This window comes from Mixophyes fleayi, chromosome 7 (genome assembly GCF_038048845.1).
Source record: "Mixophyes fleayi isolate aMixFle1 chromosome 7, aMixFle1.hap1, whole genome shotgun sequence".
NCBI lineage: Eukaryota > Metazoa > Chordata > Amphibia > Anura > Limnodynastidae > Mixophyes > Mixophyes fleayi.
In genome coordinates this window covers 16,764,625-16,785,525 of record NC_134408.1, presented here as the reverse complement: position 1 = coordinate 16,785,525, position 20,901 = coordinate 16,764,625, and the positions used below count along the sequence as shown (strand labels likewise).

Genomic DNA, 20,901 nt, shown 5'->3' with positions numbered 1-20,901 from the left:
CATGAGACATAATTGTGGCATTAATAAAAGGAGTTTATTTTGCAAACCAATATGGTGGTGGAGAAAAGAGCAGTGAGCACGACACACGCGAGGTAACCAGGACATCCCAGCTCTTAACCATGGGACATCCGCAAATAGGGGTGGTTAACGAAACAGCACCCCTGGCGCCAGTGCCGGATTAAGGGAATGGAGGCCCCTGGGCTAAGGGGGCTCCATACCCCGTGAGGGCCCCCCCCCCCCCGTGATCCGAGCCGCCTGCCCCCACCCCGGCACTTACCTCCTTCTCCGGCGCGCTGTGCGCTCTTTACTGAGGAGATCTCGTGAGAGTGAGACTCACGAGATCTCATCAGTAAGGAGAATACAGCGCGCTGGGGAAGGACTGCAGTGAAAGTACTCAGCAGCACTGATCGCGCCGGGGGCGCCCCCGACCGATCAATACTGCTGCTGAGCACTTTCAAGGGCCCCCTGGATGCAATAGGCCCCTGGGCTGTAGCCCAGTTAGCCCTATGGTTAATTCGGCCCTGCCTGGCGCACGTATCTACCTTACAGGGACACTCACTCCATGAACCTGCAACCATTCTGGGTTGAAAGGAGCACAACCACAAATCTCCATATTATAAATGACAGTGAGTTAAACATAGAGGGCCTGATCCGCCTACAGACATAAGTCCCGTTGCGTGCTGTATTTTGCATGGAACTGTTCGTTGCATGCTCGGAAATGGACTTTTCACCAGTGAATGCAAATGCATGCAAATCAAGTTAAACGCAAGTGACACTTCCGACAGTGTAAGATTTGAAGGGTTGAACAGGGAAGTGTTCACGTAGGTAATGTACAGTAAGGGTGTGTCACGGTCAAGCACATGACTGGGCCACGGTCAAGCACATGACTGTGCCAAGGTCAAGCACATGACTGTGCCAAGGTCAAGCACATGACTGGGCCAAGGTCAAGCACATGACTGGGCCAAGTTCAAGCACATGACTAGGCCAAGGTCAAGCACATGACTGTGCCAATGTCAAGCACATGACTAGGCCAAGGTCAAGCACATGACTGTGCCAAGGTCAAGCACATGACTGGGCCACGGTCAAGCACATGACTGGACCAAGGTCAAGCACATGACTGGGCCAAGGTCAAGCACATGACTGGGCCAAGGTCAAGCACATGACTAGGCCAAGGTCAAGCACACACGCATTCATCTAATACAAGTTCTGGACATCTGTACATGTTTTTCAGTCATATCACCAGCTACAGGGCAGGAGTAAATCTGATTGATATTGATGTGTTTGCAAATTACTGTAAAAATGCATTGTATGTACAGTAGGCATTAATAACATCCTGGTATATGCATTTCATGTTAAAAAAAAACATGTATTTTTATAAATGATTATAGCATTAAAAAGTGTTAATGTATTTCATTCTTTTCCATGTGTTCTGAAGAGACTTTATATTGCACATATGCATTGTGCGTATCCAGCAGTGTCTTCTTTCTGTCATTTAAATGGAAACAATTTTTGAGATCCGCTTGCACTTGAATACGGGCAGACGCACCTGCAATTTCATTCCAATTTTCAAAACGCAAATTGCGTTCACATTGTGTTCCTCGATGAATCAGCCCCAGAGTACCACAAATGATAAAGATATACAAACAAGTGATTACAACAGTTGGTTGTTACCATAATGAGAGAACAGGAAGCGCTGTTGGACAATAACTGAAAAAGGTGGATGCTGATTGAAGCATAAAATAAATAGCAATTTATCAGTATAAACCTAGAGATTGCTTAAAGTCCAATTTATATAAAGAACCATATAGTCCACTCACATTGTTAAATAGGTACTTGACATTCATGATTTCTCGGACTCATGGGTTGATAACCGCATCAGACACAAGTACATCAAGCACTTGAATTTCCCGCCACATCTCTTAGCCAATAAATTATTGACATTACTGAGCATCAAGAAATTGAATCTTATCAATGAGTTTTGCAGTGTCTGGTAAGAGTCTACCAAGTGGACAGTTGTTACAACTCAGTAATTACCAGTGTCAATCCAGATTAGCACTAGCAGACCAGAGGCCTGGATTCTAACAGATTCCCCGGTATTCACCAAGAACCGCCGCAAGGCAAGATGGACTTTGCTGCCAGGAACCCGCAGGTCACGGCCCTCTGGACTGCTTCTGGATGTAACACAAGGCCAGAGGAGGAAGACGGAGAATACCTGGAGAAGCTGAACCGTATTAGAGAGTAGGCAGGAACACACAGAAATCTGCACTGGAGGTCGAGCAGATAAGGAGCTGTACACGGGTAGTCAGGCAGAATATTCGGACAGGCCAGGATCTGGAACACGGAAAATCAGGCAGAGGATGGTCAGACAAGCTGGGATCAGGTACACGAGAGATCAGGCAGTGGATGGTCAGACAGGTTGGGATCAGGTACATAGGAAATCAGGCAGAGGATGGTCAGACAGGCTGGGATCAGGTTCACGGGAGATCAGGCAGTGAATGGTCAGACAGGCTGGCATTAGATACACAAGAGATCAGGCAGCGGATGGTCAGACAGGCTGGGATCAGGTACACGGGAGATCAGGCAGCGGATTTTCAGACAGGCTGGGATCAGGTTCACGGGAGATCAGGCAGCTGATGGTCAGACAGGTTGGGATCAGGTACACGGGAGATCAGGCAGAGGATGGTCAGACAGGCTGGCATTAGATACACAAGAGATCAGGCAGCTGATGGTCAGACAGGCTGAGATTAGATACACGGGAGATCTGGCAGCGGATGGTAAGACAGGCTGGGATCAAGTACACGAGAGATCAGGCAGCTGATGGTCAGACAGGCTGGGATCAGGTACACAGGAAATCAGGCAAAGGATGGTCAGACAGACTGGGATCAGGTACACGGGAGATCAGGCAGCGGATGGTCAGACAGGCTGGGATCAGGTACACGGGAGATCAGGCAGCGGATGGTCAGACAAGCCAAGTTCGGTACACAGAGAATTCAGCAGCGCGTAGTCAGGCAGGCAGAAATGGTACACAGGAGATCAATCAGAAAACAACTTACAAGAAAGAGCACAGGGGAGTCAGACGCACAGCAACTAAATTGCGCCGACACTGAGCGAATGTCAGTGCCAAGATTTTATAGATAGAGAGATTCAAAAAGCCCTGCTTGACAGCCGAGTCCTTTGACCTTCTGCCAATCACGGCACGGAGGAGACGGAACTGGAGCGAATAAAAGGTAAGAGCGTAACAACAGTGCTGGTAATACAAGTCAGCAATATTACTGTGTCAAAGTCAAATAATTGGATGAAAGAAAGTATATTAATTGATATTGTTTTACCGCGCGATTGCGATCAGTACGCCACGTGTCATGGCGCACTCGCACGATAAATAACGCACGCATACACTCATACTTACACATTCACTTGTATATAATTCATTTTTATAATAGTTCCAATCCACAGTCATTTATGAACAGATGTTATTTAGTTTATAGTTAGATATTATAAGGTTATATGTACATGTTAGTAAGATCTAAGGTTCAGGTCACAGGAAACATATCATGTCTGGTATCAATCGACGAAAGGATCGCACCTTGCGTGCACTAGTTGTGGATGATAGGGAATAAATGATGAGAATGGTATTGTCTGTGTAATGCTAATAGACCAGCTTTAACTAGTTATTGGCGGGAAGATTATTATTCATCTGCTGGAGAGCTGACCCCCACCCTTGGAGGGTGTCGTTTGAACTGGCCAATGACCTGCATTACACTGGACCTTCCTGAAGCCTGAACCTATGGAAACTTGCCAAGTCATCTGTATTGTATTTACTGTAACAACAAATGTATATATATTGCTCCGTGGAATCAGCTTGCAGTCACTGTGACCACAGTCTTCAGGACTGAATGACTGTATAGCTGGTTCCAGCAGAGCGCAGCACAGCTCAGCGTATATATTGGCTGTACTTATTTATTCTTTGGTGTCACATGCCGGTTCCATAGACAGGTACCGGTGTTGTTACCTTCCTCTTGTAAGCGGTGATCAAAGCTACTAAACTTCATTCATCATTTGTATTTGGTTCTGCGCATGTGCTACCTGTTACCATCGCTTATGACCTCCTACCTGTTCCCATTGGTTCTAAGCATTTAGGAGCACTATTTAAACCTCCCATGGTTTCCTGTCCTTTGCTGTTCTTCGAGTTACTCTCAGTAGGATTTGGCTTCCTTTGGTCTGACTCACCTGTTGGCTACTTGCACGTCTGGAATCAGCTATACTCCTCGCTGCTACTGCCGTTTGTGAACTACCTGTTGCACCTGTACTCATCGCTGCTGCTCGGAATCACCATCTTCTGTTCAGCTAGCTCAATACCACCACTACCTCTTCATTAGGACTGCTGCTGTACAAACCAATCACTCGTTGCTTTGAATCACCATGCTAAGTTCTACTCCTCCATTACTTCCACATATTGAACTGTTGCTAATGAACTACTTGTTGCATCTGTATTCATCGCTGCTGCTCGGACTCACCATCTACGGATCAGCTAGTTCAACGCCTCTGTTGTTTCTACATTAGAACTACCGCTATGCCACTAACTCACCTGCTATTCTGAATCACCATTCACGGATCAGCTAAGTTCTATTTCTTCGTTACTTATATATATTGAACTGTCGCTGTACCAGTAACTCACCTGTTGCTCTGAATCATCACCTACGGATCAGCTAAGTTCTATACCATCACTGCCTCTGTTTGAACTGCCGCTGTGTCAGTGATTCTGTTGGTATGTTCTGAGTTATTATCTATGGATCAGCTAAGTTCTACTTCACTACTACCTTTGTCTGAACTACCGCTGTATCAGAGATTCACCCACTATCCTTTGAGTTACCATTTTCGGACTAGCTAGTTCTATCTCCGTTATTACCATTGTTGAACTGTTGCTCTATTAGTATTCCTTGCAGTTTCCATGAGTTACCAATTGCGGATTAGCGAGTTGTATCTCATCATCATTTCTATCTGAACTGTTGCCGCGTTAGTGATTGTCTGCTGTTGCCCTGAGTTACTTACTACGGATCAATCAGTCCTATACCGTTATTTCTTTCATTCAACTGTACTGCATCATTATCTACCTGCAATTGTCCAGACGTGTCATCTATACCTCTGCTATCATATTTCAGCATTACTACTACTTGTGTTACTACTGAGCCAAGGACTATTAGCTCGTGTATCCAGATACTCTCTGACCACTTGTATCAACCCATTGTGTTTTAAGCTCCACTATCTACTCTGCCATCATTCATTCAGGAGGCCGCGACCTGCGGGATAGGAGCAGCGAAATCCATACCCTCTTGCGGGGGTCACTGGCGAAAACCTCCTACCCATTAGACTCCGCACTCCTGAGTGAGTTCTATCTTCGCAGAGACAAGGGATCCACTAAATATAATTCAGATTCGTGACATTTTGCTTTTGCTAAATAAATTGCTTGTGCTTTGGAACCACACAAATCGCATAGACAATGGTTATTGGAAAACAATTAAATTACTTTAATAACTGATTGAAGAACCTTGCGTTATAGTAGAGTACTGTGACATGGTAACATATGAATGGTGTGTCAATTCAAAACTTTTTGGCACTGGGTTAAATCTGACATGTTTTTGCTAATTGTATCAAAGGTTTATTTCCATGCCATAATAAACAGAGGCAGTACCATATAAATGTGTGTTTATATATATATATATATATATATATATATATATACACAAGTTAACCCGTGCATGATACTCATGCATTCTAGTCAAATCAAGCTACTTAAGGTGTTAAAAAGGTTCTCCTCATGCATTTGGGCCTAGCCCAGGCCTTCTCAGGGGAAGAGCGTTACTTCCCGACGCAAGCGCCCTTTTTAATGTGTGTTCATGAGGTCAAATTACCTCACGAAAATGAGTTTGACCCCTCAACTCGTAAATTTAGCCTTTACTACCCCTCCCACGGGGGGAAGGGGGGATAATGGAAGTTAACTGACTTCACTATTCTAATTTTTTTGTCAAATAATGTCAGTATACCAAATTTCAGGTCAATTGGATGAGTCCTTTCTGAGAAAATAGTTTTTTACACACACACACACACACACTAACACGCGCCGCTAGGCTTTTACTTTTATATATTAGATAATACTAAGAATTTAGTAGGTCAGTGTATAACTCTGCCCAGCAGGTGGCGCTGCAGCTTGTTTTTTTTTTTTCACACACAGACTATGTTAGATATATATATATATATATATATATATATATATATATATATATATAGTTGCATCAATAATTCTATATACAGATATATGTAGCAATGATTGATGATAGTGTATGCTAGATCAATCATCAAATGAGACTTATCCATGGGAATTGCAGCAGCAATTTAGCAACTGATAATTAAGAGGTAAGGAAAACACCTCTTTTTGCTTCTACTCCCTGTACAGGTTGAACCTGACACTAATGATAAAGCACAGTTGCAAAGCAGGACACAAACAGCCGGCAGAGCAGCTTGTAACAGCTGATGGCATAAAACAGCTGAGAACATAAAACAGCTGAGGATATAAAACAGCTGAGGGCGTAAAACTCAGCTGCCAATTAAGAAGTGGTTTCATTGTCAGAAGAAAATTATTGCAGAATATTAAGCTGAACAAATCTAAGGTAAGGGGCTGTAATATTTCTATTTTGAAATATGGTTTATGCTACATTTTCAATGTGTGAGATCTGACAAAATACATTAGATTGTAAGCTCCTATGAATAGTGCCGCCTTCCTCTAGTATTCTATCCTGCTTCCCCCCTGAGGACAGAAAAATACATGAAATGAAATGTATCAAGTTTGTAGTCAGATTACACATTGCGTTAATCAGATTATGTCCGAGGAGCTTACAGCTTCGTTTTAGTTATTCTGGGAAAAATAAGAATATGCACTTTGCCTCCAGTAGTTCTGGTAATTAATATAGAGAATAAAACTTTAAGCGTTTTACCTCTCCAATGCAAGGATACAGTTAATGAATACACTGCTGGGATTAATATTATGTTTATTCTGAAACAGAATAAGCACAAACTTTCTCTGTAGTTTCTATAAGCATTGATTTCTTTTTTTTTTTTTAATAATAATAAAATATGCTTTTTATTCCTCAACATTCACTGTATTTAGCAGTGTCCAGTCACTTCCATATAGCTGAGACCTGCTGACCACCCAAAGTTATATTATCGGGTGGGGATTCAATAAAACTCACATCTAAGGTGGACTATCCCTTTAAATCTGCATTACCACCTAGGATCTGTTTCCCTAAACTGTCCCCTCCTCCTAGCTGGAGCAAAGCCCCAGGACAGATGACTGAATGGGGGCTATATTGGCCCCTTGGTATAATACTTTACAAGGTGTCACTCCAGCTTCAAGCTGCAGAAATATATTTCTCCCTTTGTGGTGCGATATATGAAAAGCTTATAGCGTATTTATACAATAAATTGCTGACTGTCTAAACATCTTAAGAAGATAAATATTACGCTAGCACTTTAACTACAGTGTTATTATTTTACGCATCTAGGAGTCCGAAAGTCCAGATGGTAGTTGTGAGATTATGTTCGTGCTGTTGTAGAGGTTCCATTGGTTTGCACACTGCCATACGCTGATTTGTCCGTTAAAGTTGTATCTTGTATAGAGAAACACTTTGTATGAGTAGGATGGGAGACATTTAGAGTCTGTGCGTGTTTAAGTCATAGGAAGTCGCAGCCTGTCTGTTAGATGGGTCATTAAATTGTCTTTTTAGGTGTGAGTCTAGAGGGCAACTGTATTAATGGGCGGTTTGCCGTCATTTCGAAAAATGCCAATTTTATTAAAGGCAAAGCCCATAGAGTGCAGAGTCCATTTTAAGAAAGTCCTAAAAATTTGACGGCAGATAAGAACCACTTGGCCCATCTAGTCTGCCCATTTTTTAACCTATGGTAACCTCAAACCCTATATGATCTTTAGTTCTTTATAAGGATCTCCTTATGTCTATCCCAAGCATGTTTAAATTGTTCTACTGTATTATCCTCTACCACCTCTGATGGGAGGCTATTCCACTTACCCACTTACTTTTCTGTGAAGTAATTTTTCCTTAAATTTCGTCTGAACCTCCTTCCCTCCAGTGTCAGTACATGTCCTCGTGTTCTAATACTTCTCTTCCTTTGTAGAATGTTTCCCTCCTGTACCTCCTTATAACCCTTTGATATATTTGAAAGTTTCTATCATGTCAGATTATACAGTACATAGTTCAGAGTACATTACACAGGACGAAAGACAACAGCTATATATATATAATTTGTTGTAAAGCAAGGATAGCTGTACATTATTGCCCTTCCTTCCATGTTAGAACTGCTGCTACACAAAAGCTGATGTTTTATTAACTCATTCAGCCAGATTTCATAACATTTGTTTAAAAAAAGAAAGAAAAAAAGAAAGCCAAGCATTTCATATGGTAGCATAGAATTATCAGTTCATCTACTTTGCGGTGGAGGCTCCAAGTCAGCCAAACGTGAGACTGTAGTACTGTTGTAAGTCCATAAAAAGTTAATGTTTATAGCCGCCATGTGTATGAGTAGAGGTCTCCTATAAGAAGATTGAAAATAATTTACCTCTCGTTTTTGGTTACGTGTGTGTGGACATACTCCTGTCATTCTCCTGTTTATATCTGCTGATTCAGTTTAATATTTTTTTTTAAAAAAATCAATATTTGGCAGATAGGCATTCTGATATCTAACACTATCCCTTTCACCAATAAGGCATAACCAGGTGGCTTTGTTTTATGCTAGAATGTCCAAGATGGGTGTCATCAGAACTACCCCCAATCCAAATTTTGGAAAATATGATAAATAAGAGCTTACATATCATTAAATTGATTTATACACAAGGAAGCAAACTGGCAAAATTCCATATACTATGGAATGGATGAACCAGCCCAAATTCATGATAAAACGGAGATGTGGTGTTACTCGAGTCTACAATTGTATAGTTGATGGGGGAACGGCTTGAATATAAATAGGATAATATGATAAGTTTCATATCTCATTACTATGTGTACTACTGAACCCTCCAGATGCAAAATAGCCACACCACAAGTTGTACTGATGTACTTTATTGTGTCCGAACCCTGACTGTACAGCAGGATATTAATATTTGCAATGCAAATAGATTTCATTGTAGCGTGTGCAAATATCTTGAAAACATGTTGATTGTATATAGACTATTACCCCTCTCCCCCATCCCATCCTTGTTTCACTCCCCCTATTGTAACTAATTGTATGTTATTCAGGGGCAAAAGCAGGATTTGTAGAGGCGGGTTTCTACACCATGCCGCCAGTGGGCGTGGCCAGCATGCATGGGGGAGTGGCTATCATTTTAGACAGTGCTTGGCTGCTCTCCAACTCTTCCTATCCCCATCTTATACACGAGCAATGCTGTGTCCACTACTGTTAGGTGCACGCAGCTCTCCCTTTTCAAGCAGAGCCGTGTGAATTGGGGGCAGGATTCACCCACCTCAATTATACAGTGCCCCAGGCTTGTATGGGGGTTTCCAAGCACTAGGAACCCCCCCCCCCCCCCCCTCGGTTTGCCTATGTTAGCGAATGTAATTGTGTTATGAATCCCTCTGCACAATAAGTTGATGCTTCATAAAAAAAAGCATACTTTTAACAATAACAGAAAATAATGTTTTTTGTGAACGTCAAACCGCAATAAAAATTGTAAAAAAAAAATGTATCTTTTCATTCAGCTCTTTAAATTGGACACGTTGGCTGCTCAATACATCTTTGTATACGGTAAGATGAGGGAGGGTCTGTATAGCAGGAAGCACGTGTTATGGTCAAGCTGAAAAAGATGTCAAAACCTTACTCAGAGGAACTTGCTGTGACATGTTTATATGTTTACAGATAAACTCTATAGCTACTTATTAATATGACGCATAAACATCAAATAAACACATATTTATGGACCCAAATGGATTATCTGGGCTGGAAATGTCATTCTGGTCATTAAAGGATCAATGTGAATGTGTTTGATAACTATTTACATTCAATGCATTCTTATAATTGCATACGAAAATATGCTTTCATTGTATCTTAATGAAAATATCTAGTTAAAATATAACCTTTACATCAATTCAAAGGTTTTTTTCCACCTGCAGATGACTTTAACTTTAAAGTTGCCACACTGAAACTTTTTGTTTAAAGCTTAAAATTTTGACAGAAGCGTAAGAATGAATTAGAATGTTAGACATAACAATGCAATATAAAAAACTAGGGGTGGATCGTTTCAAATATATAAAGACAAGCAAGGTACCTCGTTTGCATATATTTGTATGAAAATAATTACACATAAATAATGGCAATTTTTAGATATATACAAGCAACAAATATGTGTTAGCACACTTGGACATTAATGTAGCAGGGTTTACAGGTATGACAGATTAAAGGACATCTCCGATCATACAGAAGTAATGCTGCAACTTTTACTAAACACATTGTTTTATATTTTTATAGTCCTTCCAGGGCTTTCAGCAAAACCTTTATATCCTGGCAGAGCCATTTATTTTCATTGCCTTTGGATACGACACAGAACAGTTCTATTGGATACAATTGTATTGTATGACAATGTGAAGAGAGACTTTACTCATATTCATTCACATGTAATGAAAATGAGCAATTCAGTCTTGATTATGATCCGAAATGTCCAAGGGGATACATTGATGTTGTCTTATAGACTAATTACAATTAAATAAGTTAAACATAACTGCCAGATATGATCTCGCTGTGTTCCGACAATCATAACGGACACTGTGGTCAGGAGTCTTTACCGCTGCTGGTAGCATGTTTCTGATATCACTTAGATCAGTGCAGTGGCGGATCCAGGGGGGGGCGATTGGCCCCCCTAGCAGGGGCTTGCTGCCGGCGGCTGCACATTATGTGCAGGTCAGTTCAGCAGTGACAGGTAGGGACAGTGTGCTGCCCGGCTGCTCTGATTGTGTTTTAAACACAATTAGAGCATCCGGGCAGCACACTGTCCCTACCTGTCACTGCTGAACGGACCTGCACATAGTATGCAGCCGCCGGCAGCCTCAGATGTAAAAAAGGGGGCGGGGCCTAAATCGCCCCGGGTAGAAGAATTCTCTAGATCCGCCCCTAAGTCAGTGTTTCTCAATTCCAGTCCCCCTAGCAGTACATGTTTTCCATATCTCCTTGCTGGAGCACAGGTGTATTCATTACTGACTGACACGGTGTAGCAGGTGGTATAATTATTTCACTGGTCACCTGGAAATCTTGCACTGTTAGTGGGTCCTGAGGACTGGAGTTGAGAAGCACTGACCTAGATGGTAAAAGCCTGCCTTGACATTAGCGTATAGGAACGTACCCCCCTACCATGATAGACATCGGGGAGCTGGTCTCACTCCTGCCGAGGAAGACAAGCTTCACCTGACTGTGGCAGACATCCGGATCCCGTCAGATCGCGCACCAGAACACAGGTAACGGACCATTTGCATCTATCTTTAACTTATTTGATCCATTGAGGTGAGCACCCAAATGATCGTGGACGCACTCCGTGGGGATTTAACATTGTGCATTTTTCTTCTCACCCCAGAGAGGCGCTCAGGGGAATCCGCAATGTTGTGGTACCTTAGTACCCGGTCATGTGAATAGGCCACCGTGGCGGGGATGTTGGGTGGACGATCGTGTTGAATTGCATAGCACCCCCTATGACCCATTTTAGTTTATATTTGCAGACATCTGGTAAATTAATCATATATTAGTAAAGTAAATATATAAAGCAGAACTACCGTATTATACAAACAAAAACATTATATTTACACTAATCTGTGTAGTAATTCCAAGGAAGCGATCTACACTTTGTTCCGTTGTCCGTCTACTACTACTTTAATAGACTACGCACTATATGTAGACTATAACCTATATCTGGTTAAACATTTATAGCTGATCAGGAAGAACACTTATAGAGACCAGTGAATATATACTGGAAAGAAAAGATCATTTCAGAAGAATCATGGCAAATAACATTGTTCAATTTTAGTCTTTCTACAGCAGCTTTCTTCCAAACGTTATAAAACAAAATATTAAAAAACATAATGGAGCATTTCTTCCTTTCTCCATCTTAGACTGATAAAAAGCTCATCGTATAGATGTTACACAGTAAATGATGTTGAGAAAGGGGCAAAAAAACTGAAATGGCCAAGCAGAGGATGTCAGTTTTGTTGGAGGAAGATCATTGGCATCTGGTACACAGCGAAGCGGGCTGGGATCATACTGACAGAGTTACATAAATAGCACTGTGTCTTGTAGTGCTGTTCTCCCGTGCGGGACGCACATGCGCCAGTGAAATCATAACAACAGAGTTAGCAGGGGAGGATAAAAGCTTGCATGCAAACCGAAAAGCTGAACGGAGGTCTGAGAGAGAGAGACAGACCAGAGAGAGAAGTGAGGAGAGAAAAGAAGAGACCATTAAGTGAGGAGTTGATGCGGTTACCCGAATCCATGACTGCTGCAAATGGAAACTGGAGACCAGTTGGATAAATAACACCCATTCACTTTATTGCTGGTGTATATGGACTGACTCTTTTGCTGTTAGCCAAGCAGGGAACTGGTGGGGAGACCCAAAGATAAATTGTAAAAACCCTTTTGCAAGACTGTGTTTTAGTGACAAGGGTGTAGTGCAGGGAAAGGGATAAGTCTAAAACGGAGGAGTGTGCAAAACTCTGGAAATGAAACCTTTATCTGTGGAAAAGCATTAAAAGTGTGAGTTGTGGCACCAGTGATCGAAAAAGGGGCTGCGAGTTGTTTCATCAAAGAGGAAAAGAGGGAACAGCGTGTGTTAAATGTGTGTCTGCCTCCATATTGGATAGGAGTTTGAGCAAGATAAGGATCGTCCTTTACAAAATCTTCAGAAGAGATTAAATGTCTTATTGAGAAAGGATAAACAGAAGTGCTATTACTTGGAATCCTGTGTGTTATGTCAAGTTGAGAGATACAGAGAACTATGCTATCATTTCAAGCATCCTGCTATATTTATGCATGTTAGCTCTGTGGACAAAGAGTGGAAATCCCCTTCTGTGCTACTCTTTGGAACCATATAGTTGAATTTATATGTTTATTGTACAGATGCCATTGTATGATATATGGCAGTTTACTTGAAACAAGTTTGAGTGTGATAACCTTGTATTGTTATAGGAAGCGTCTATGTGACAAGGGGAGTTTGGTAGGCTTGCCCTTAGAGTGGGTCAGAGGTACCTCTTAGTTCTACAGAGTACAGCAGCTGGTAAACATACAAATGGTGCTTAGTGTTTGCCAACCCATTTCTGATAAGACCGACTACTACCTTGTAAATAACCGTCCAATGTTTAATGTGTTATTCTTGTTTTAAAGAGACTCCTAAAATGCCCTTTGATATAAAGAAGTATATTTTTGAAAATAAAAATAATAAAACTTTGGTAGTCCACGTCTCCGGTAATAAATGAGCCAGTGTGGCTTCTAAAGATCAGTCTGGTGTATTGCTACATTATTTGTGTGTCTGTGGTCATAAGAAGGTGGGCCAAGGAAGATACTACTGAACCCTGACTAATGTGGCGGAGCATATATCCAGGTGAAGATTAATATTCAGAAAAAACACACAGACACACACACACACACACACACACACACACACACACACACACTCCTTTACACACACCAGCTGTGAGAAGGGGGTCTTATAGATATGGTAATCAGACATAGCATTCTATGCTTGTGTAACACACTAATAATTTAATATCAGGAAGGCTCCTGACCAATCAGATTCCCGGATTTACTGGACTGACTGAACTACTGGTGCTTCCCATCTAACTGGTAATTAGAAATATTATATTGTGAATCTATCTCTCTACAGTCAGCATAGACATGAGTTACGTAGCAGCCAATCACTCAGCAACAGACCTCCCTGGTCCGATGCATTACATGCAGTTTTGGAACAAGTAGCTTGATGGAATCCTGTAGCTAAGTACATACACCAGTGTTTTCTCTGTGATCTATTCCAACTCAAAACTGCTCCACATGATATTCACCATCAAAAATGTGAATTTACACATACAGAGTCTGAAGCTGAGTCAGACTCAATTTACTCAGAAAATATAGACATATATTGTGTCCAAAGAAAAGCCCGTACTTTATGGGGTATGCAGGGTATTATGGGGTATAACTGCTGGTATGGTAAGATACCTGCCACTCTGCACAGTACATGCAATTAGTAGTATTGACGTTTTTTGAATTGTTTATGCAATAAGCTCCAGTTTATCTACTTGTAGAGCTCATCTCTGAAGGTTCTCATTCTGGCAATCTCTCAATATACTGTAACCATGTATCTCTGGCATCCTGCATAAACAACCCTGTATATCCTGTAGAGCTGCTGCTAAAAGTTATATTGTTATCCATTTAGGGGGTGTGTGAATGTGACTTCTTCTCATTTCCCTGTTCTTCTCCGCTGTTTGTTTTGTTCCTAATAATTTTCATTTACAAGACTACTCCCTTCCATTATTACTTTAACCCTTATTTCCTAGTAGTTAAAATATATTTGTCCAAAAAACAAACTTCATTTCATACAGCGGTACATTTAAAACTAGGTTTCCTCCACCAATTTGATAGGAGCCTCATCTATTCTGTGCTATTGGGGGACCCTGCTCCTTCCACTATATAACTCTCAGTCTGTGGCTTCCTGCTGCCTCCATTCCCCTCCTCACATTATGTCACTGCCCCTGTCACATGCAGCCCTGTCCTCACTAATGCATCACATGTCTCCTGATATACTCTGTGGTGCTGGGGGACCCTGCTTCTTCCACTATATAACTCTCAGTCTGTGGCTTCCTGCTGCCTCCATTCCCCTCCTCACATCATGTCACTATCCCTGTCACATGCAGTCCTGTCCTCACTAACACATCACTCATCTTCTGATATACTCTGTGGTGCTGGGGGACCCTGCTCCTTGCCACTATATAACTCTCAGTCTGTGGCTTTCTGCTGCCTCCATTCCCCTCATCACATCATGTCACTGCCCCTGTCACATGCAGTCCTGTCCTCACTAACACATCACTCATCTCCTGATATACTCTGTGCTGCTGGGGACCCTGCTCCTTCCACTATATAACTCTCAGTCTGTGGCTTCCTGTTGCCTCCATTCCCCTCCTCACATCATGTCACTGCCCCTGTCACATGCAGCCCTGTCCTCACTAACTCATCCCTCATCTCCTGATATACTCTGTGGTGCTGGGGACCCTGCTCCTTGCCACTATATAACTCTCAGTCTGTGGCTTCCTGCTGCCTCCATTCCCAACCTCACAACATATCACTGCCCCTGTCACATGCAGCCCTGTCCTCACAGACACAAGCACACAAATGGCAGGTGACTGCCTCCAACATCACCACCACACCCCTCTGCTGCTGTGCCTATTCCTGTGTCTATTCCAATGATCTGATTGGCTACAGGTTGTTTTATCTTCACTCACTTCAAACCTGCGGATATCCTGGACAACCAGGAGATAAAGACTGAAGGCAATAAGGTCACAATGAAAATAATGTCATTTGGCTTTGAGGTCAAGCACCAGAATTTTAGCCTGTTTGCCAAGCTAAAGACTATTTAATAACACCCTAATTTCCAAATATATTAAAAAGTGCTACACTGCTGTGTCTGAAAGTACAATGTACCATACAAAATGCAGATGCAAGTGCTCACACTAAGAACATATTTATACATAATTGAAGACATGTTTGTTGAACTCTGCATTAATATAAACTCTACAAAATAACTTCTAGAGTACACATGAGGTTATTAGTGCAGTTTTTGATCAACACTTTGTTAGTGTAGGTACCCAACTGAATGAGGTCACCTTAATGTGGTAGATGGACATCCACAGTCTGACCAAAATGTGCATCTTGATGTGTTGCGCAAGCAGGAAAAATAAGCAAGGGTAAGGATCTGAGTGACTTTGACAAGGGCCAAATTCTGATGTCTAGATGATTAGGTCAGAGTAATCTCCAAATCGGCAGGTGTTGTGGGATCTTCCCGGTATGCAGTAGTTAATACCTTCCAAAAGTAGTACAAGGAAGGACAATAGAGCTATTGGAGTCAGGGTCATGGCACTTTGCTGTGATGTGGGGCCACAGACCAGGCAGAGTGCCTAGGCTGACCACTGTCCACTGCCGAAAGCACCCGCAATGAGCGCCAAAACTGGACCTTGAAGCAATGGAAGAAAGTGGCCTGGTCTAATGGATCACATTTTCTTTTACATAATGTGGACGGTGTATGTGTCATTTACCTGGGCAAGAGATGGCACCAAGATATACTATGGGAAGAAGGCAAGCCGGCAGAGGCAGTGTGATGCTCTGGGCAATGTTCTACTGGGAAACCTTCTGGCATTCATATGGATATTACTTTGACACATAACACCTACCTAAACATTGTTTTATACCTTGTTGTATACCGTTGCCCTTTGTGGTAACGGTATTCCCTGATGGCAGTGGTCTCTTTCAGCAGGATAATGCCCCCTGCCACACTGCAAAACTAGTTCAGGAACAGTTTGAGGAACATGATAAGTAGGTCAAGGTGTTGACTTGGCCTTCAAATTCCCCAGCTCTCGATCTGATTGAGCATCCGTGGGTTGTGCTGAAAAAACAAGTCCGAGCCATGGAGGCCCCACCTCGCAACTTACCGGACTTGAAGAATTGGATCCTATTAAATGTTATTATTAGCTCTTTCTTGTACATTAATGTGTATTTGCTATTTTATGCTCTTTTAAGGGAAGAAATATTACTGTATACACTGGTGATATACAACATGAGAAAACATTCAGCTAAGCCAGGGTTGTCCAACCCGCGGCCCGCGGGCCGCATGCGGCCCAGCACGCCTTTAAATGTGGCCCAGAAAGAGTTTTGGTTGTGGCAAGGGGGCAGCACTGTTAATGGAAAAAAAAATCCTGCAAAAAAAAGAAAAGAAAATACTTACCTTGCGGTCACGCGGTCACGTCAGCTGGTAATCCGGCTCCCTCCATTGTCTCCTCCTCCGTGCGGTGCTCGCAGTGAATGTCGGGCGTGATGTCATCACGCCCAACATCCATTGTGGAGCGCAGCACAGAGGAGTCACCCGCGCGAGAAGAACAATCAGCAGCACAGAATTGGAGAAAAGAAGAGAAGAGGACAGGAGAACAAGCCGATTAAAAGGTAAGTTAAGGGGGATTTTTTTTATTATTTCAAGGGATGCAAACCAGTGAATAAAAGTCACCTGGTCCTGGAGCATCATGGACCTTATCTCCCTGCTACATACTTCTACTTGTAATACTAATGGGGCATTATATATTATTCTCTTTGGTCCATTATAAGTTGTTATCCCTTAACTAACATAGTGGTGTAATTAGCAAAACAGGTCACAATTGGGGTCACAGTGGTGTATATGTCAGGTACCGCAGGCCTGGTCAGGGCACCCTGATATACAATGCCTGGCTTAAATGCATTTTATTGATATTGCATCGAAACAATACAAAAAGTGATTATAGTATAATAACTGGAGAGGATTTTTTGAACAGGGCGATTGAAAGGTAAGTATAGGGGGATTTGAAAAAAAAGTGATATATATATATATATATATATATATATATATATATATATATATATATATACATATATATATCACTTTTTTTTCTCATATATATGTGTTAACTATGTTTTCTATGGTTTTTTGAATGATCAGCTATCGTTATTGTTAGTGTATCTTATGTGCGGCCCAAACCAACTCATCGTCTTCCAATGTGGCCCAGGGAAGCTAAAAGGTTGGACACCCCTGAGCTAAGCAGTCTATTATTTGACCCGTACGTCCATTTACATGTTTATATAGAGATGTTTGTGTGTTTGTAAATAACTTATGTAAGACAGCATGTTCGTAAAAGAGCACGCCTGTAGATTAAGACAATATCTATATATACCAACACTGCATATTTAAACTTATACCATAACATATAACAGTTGTATATCTTCTTGTTATCTTAACCTTGTAAACATTATAACTTAGCAATACATTTTATTACAAACAGTCTTGCGTCTACTATGCTAGATGTAGCTATAAAAATAGCTTTTTATATCACTGATACATTGCCCTGTTATTACCTATTTACGTCAGGAGCTGTTAACCCCACACACAAGCAAAAAATTAACCGGTTAATTGAATATAAATAGAGGCACACACATAGATGGAAAAAAAATTAGTACATAAATCAAACCTACATCTGCTCTAAAAGGTCTTACATTTCCATATATATACTATATACATATATATACATACACACACATATGTATGTATATATATATATATATATGCTTAGTGGCGTCTGGCTGTCTGTGTGTGTGTGAAAAAAAAAAAACAAGTTGCAGCGCCACCTGCTGGGCAGAGTTATACACTGACCTACTAAATTCTTAGTGTGTGTGGGGAAAAAAAATTCAAAAAGGGCTGAAATTTGGTAGGGCTCAAACTCATTTTCGTGAGGTAATTTTACCTCATGAACACACATGTGTAGAGGCGTGCGTTTATGTGTGTGTGTGTGTGTGTGTGTGTGTGTGTGTGTGTGTGTGGAAAAAACTATTTTCTCAGAAAGGGCTCATCCAATTGACCTGAAATTTGGTATACTGACATTATTTGACAAAAAAATTAGAATAGTCAAGTCAGTTAACTTCCATCATCCCCCCTTCCCCCCGTGGGAGGGGTAGTAAAGGCTAAATTTACAAGTTGAGGGGTCAAACTCATTTTGGTGAGGTAATTTTACCTCATGAACACACATTAAAAAGGGCGCTTGCGTCGGGAAGTAACGATCTTCCCCTGAGGAGGCCTGGGCTAGGCCCAAATGCATGACAAGAACCTTTTTAAGACCTTAAGTATCTTGATTTGACTAGAATGCATGAGTATCATGCACGGGTTAACTTGTGTGTATATATATATATATATATATATATATATATATATATATATATATATATATACACGCACACATATATATATATATATATATATATATATATATATATATATATATATATATATATATTGTTATGCACGTTTTGTCGCTATCCAATAACGATTGTCGAATCTCGATTTGTGTTTCCAGCGCACAAATATTTATTCTCAAAAAGTAGCAGAATAATTCAAGCGAAATAATAATAAGTACAGCCGTTACTTATCACAGGCGCTCTCGATCCAGTGAACAGTCATTCAGGTCTGAAGTCTGTGGTCAAAGATGACTGTCCACTAGATGAAAAGCTCCTGCTTATACGCAGACAGAAATACAGTAAAACAATGCAGATGATGTGGCTTGCTTCTATTGGTCCAGGTTTCAGGAAGGTCCAAGAGGTTGCAGATGATAGGCTAGTTCAAACTAATATATCCAAAGGTGGGGGTCATCTCTCCAGGGGATGTGCTCCGAACTTCCCGCCAAGACTCCAGTTTCAACTAGTCCATTAGCATTTTATAGTCAGTATCACTTTAAAGGTTTATTCCCTAACATCAATAACTTCGCCGAATGAACCGGACAGCTGCTGATGAATAGGGGATTAAAATGATACTAGACATGACACATTTCCTTTAACCTGTACCATATGTTTTACTAATATGCATATAACTTATAATATTACACATAAACACTACTATATTTCGACATAAATAACTATGTGTTGCAACTACAATTAATGTGTACTATTTACAAATGTGAGTGCTCGTGCGAATGTATATAAAAGTGTAAAAACTGTTTATTGCCATGTGTTACAGCTGGATACGCCCTTCCACGCCGTAGCGTGCTCTACGCATATTTTCAGACAAAGGCAACCAAGTTTGCTCGATATTAATTGAAATGACTTTATCCAATTTGCTGACTTCGACAATATATATATATATAATTATACAGTTATGGCCAAAAGTTTTGAGAAAATACAAATATTATATTTCACAAAGTCTGCTGCCTCAGTTTTTATGATGGCAATTTGCTTATACTCCAGAATGCCATCAAGAGTGATCAGATGACTTGCAATTAATTAATAAAGTACCTCTTTGCCATGACAATGAACTTTATCCCAAAACCAACATTTCCACTGAATTTCAGCCCTGCCACAAAAGGACCAGCTGACATCAGGTCAGTGATTCTTTCGTTAACACAGGTGAGAGTGTTGACGAGGACAAGGATGGAGATCACTCTGCCATGCTGATTGAGTTAGAATAACAGACTGCAAGCTTTAAAAGAAGGATGGTGCTTGAAATCATTGTTCTTCCTCTGTTAACCATGGTTATCTGCAAGGAAACATGTGCAGTCATCATTGCTTTGCACAAAAAAGGCTTCACAGGTAAAAAATATTGCTGCTAGTAATATTGCACCTAAATCAACCATTTATCGGATCATCAAGAACTTCAAGGAGAGAGGTTCAATAGTTGTGAAGAAGGCTTCAGGGCGCCCAAGAACATCCAGCAAGCACCAGGACCGTCTCCTAAAGTTGATACAGCTGCAGGATCGGGGCACCACCAGTGCAGAGCTTGCTCAGGAATGGCAGCAGACAGGTGTGAGTGCATCTGCACGTACAGTGAGGTGAAAACTTTTGTAGGATGGCCTGGTGTCAAGATGCCAGCAAAGAAGCCACTGAGCTCCAGGAAAAACATCAGGGGCAGACTGATATTCTGCAAAAGGTACAGGGAATGGACTGCTGAGGACTGGGTTAAAGTCATTTTCTCTGATGAATCCCCTTTCAGATTGTTTGGGGCATCTGGAAAAACACTTGCCCGGAGAAGGAAAGGTGAGCGCTACCATCAGTCCTGTGTCATGCCAACAGTAAAGCATCCTGAGACCATTCATGTGT

At 41.4% G+C, this 20,901-nt stretch overlaps 1 protein-coding gene across 3 annotated transcripts in view; it reads left to right on the top strand.

Annotated features, from left to right (window-relative positions):
• Positions 1-6,463: 6,463 nt before the first annotated feature.
• LOC142097380 (NXPE family member 4-like) overlaps positions 6,464-20,901 on the top strand; it is a 32,793-nt gene continuing 18,355 nt past the window's right edge. For all 3 annotated transcript variants that reach the window (XM_075179160.1, XM_075179161.1, XM_075179159.1), the window contains exon 1: positions 6,464-6,665. The gene's annotated coding sequence lies outside the window, so the exon portion shown is untranslated. The remainder of the gene's footprint in view (positions 6,666-20,901) is intronic.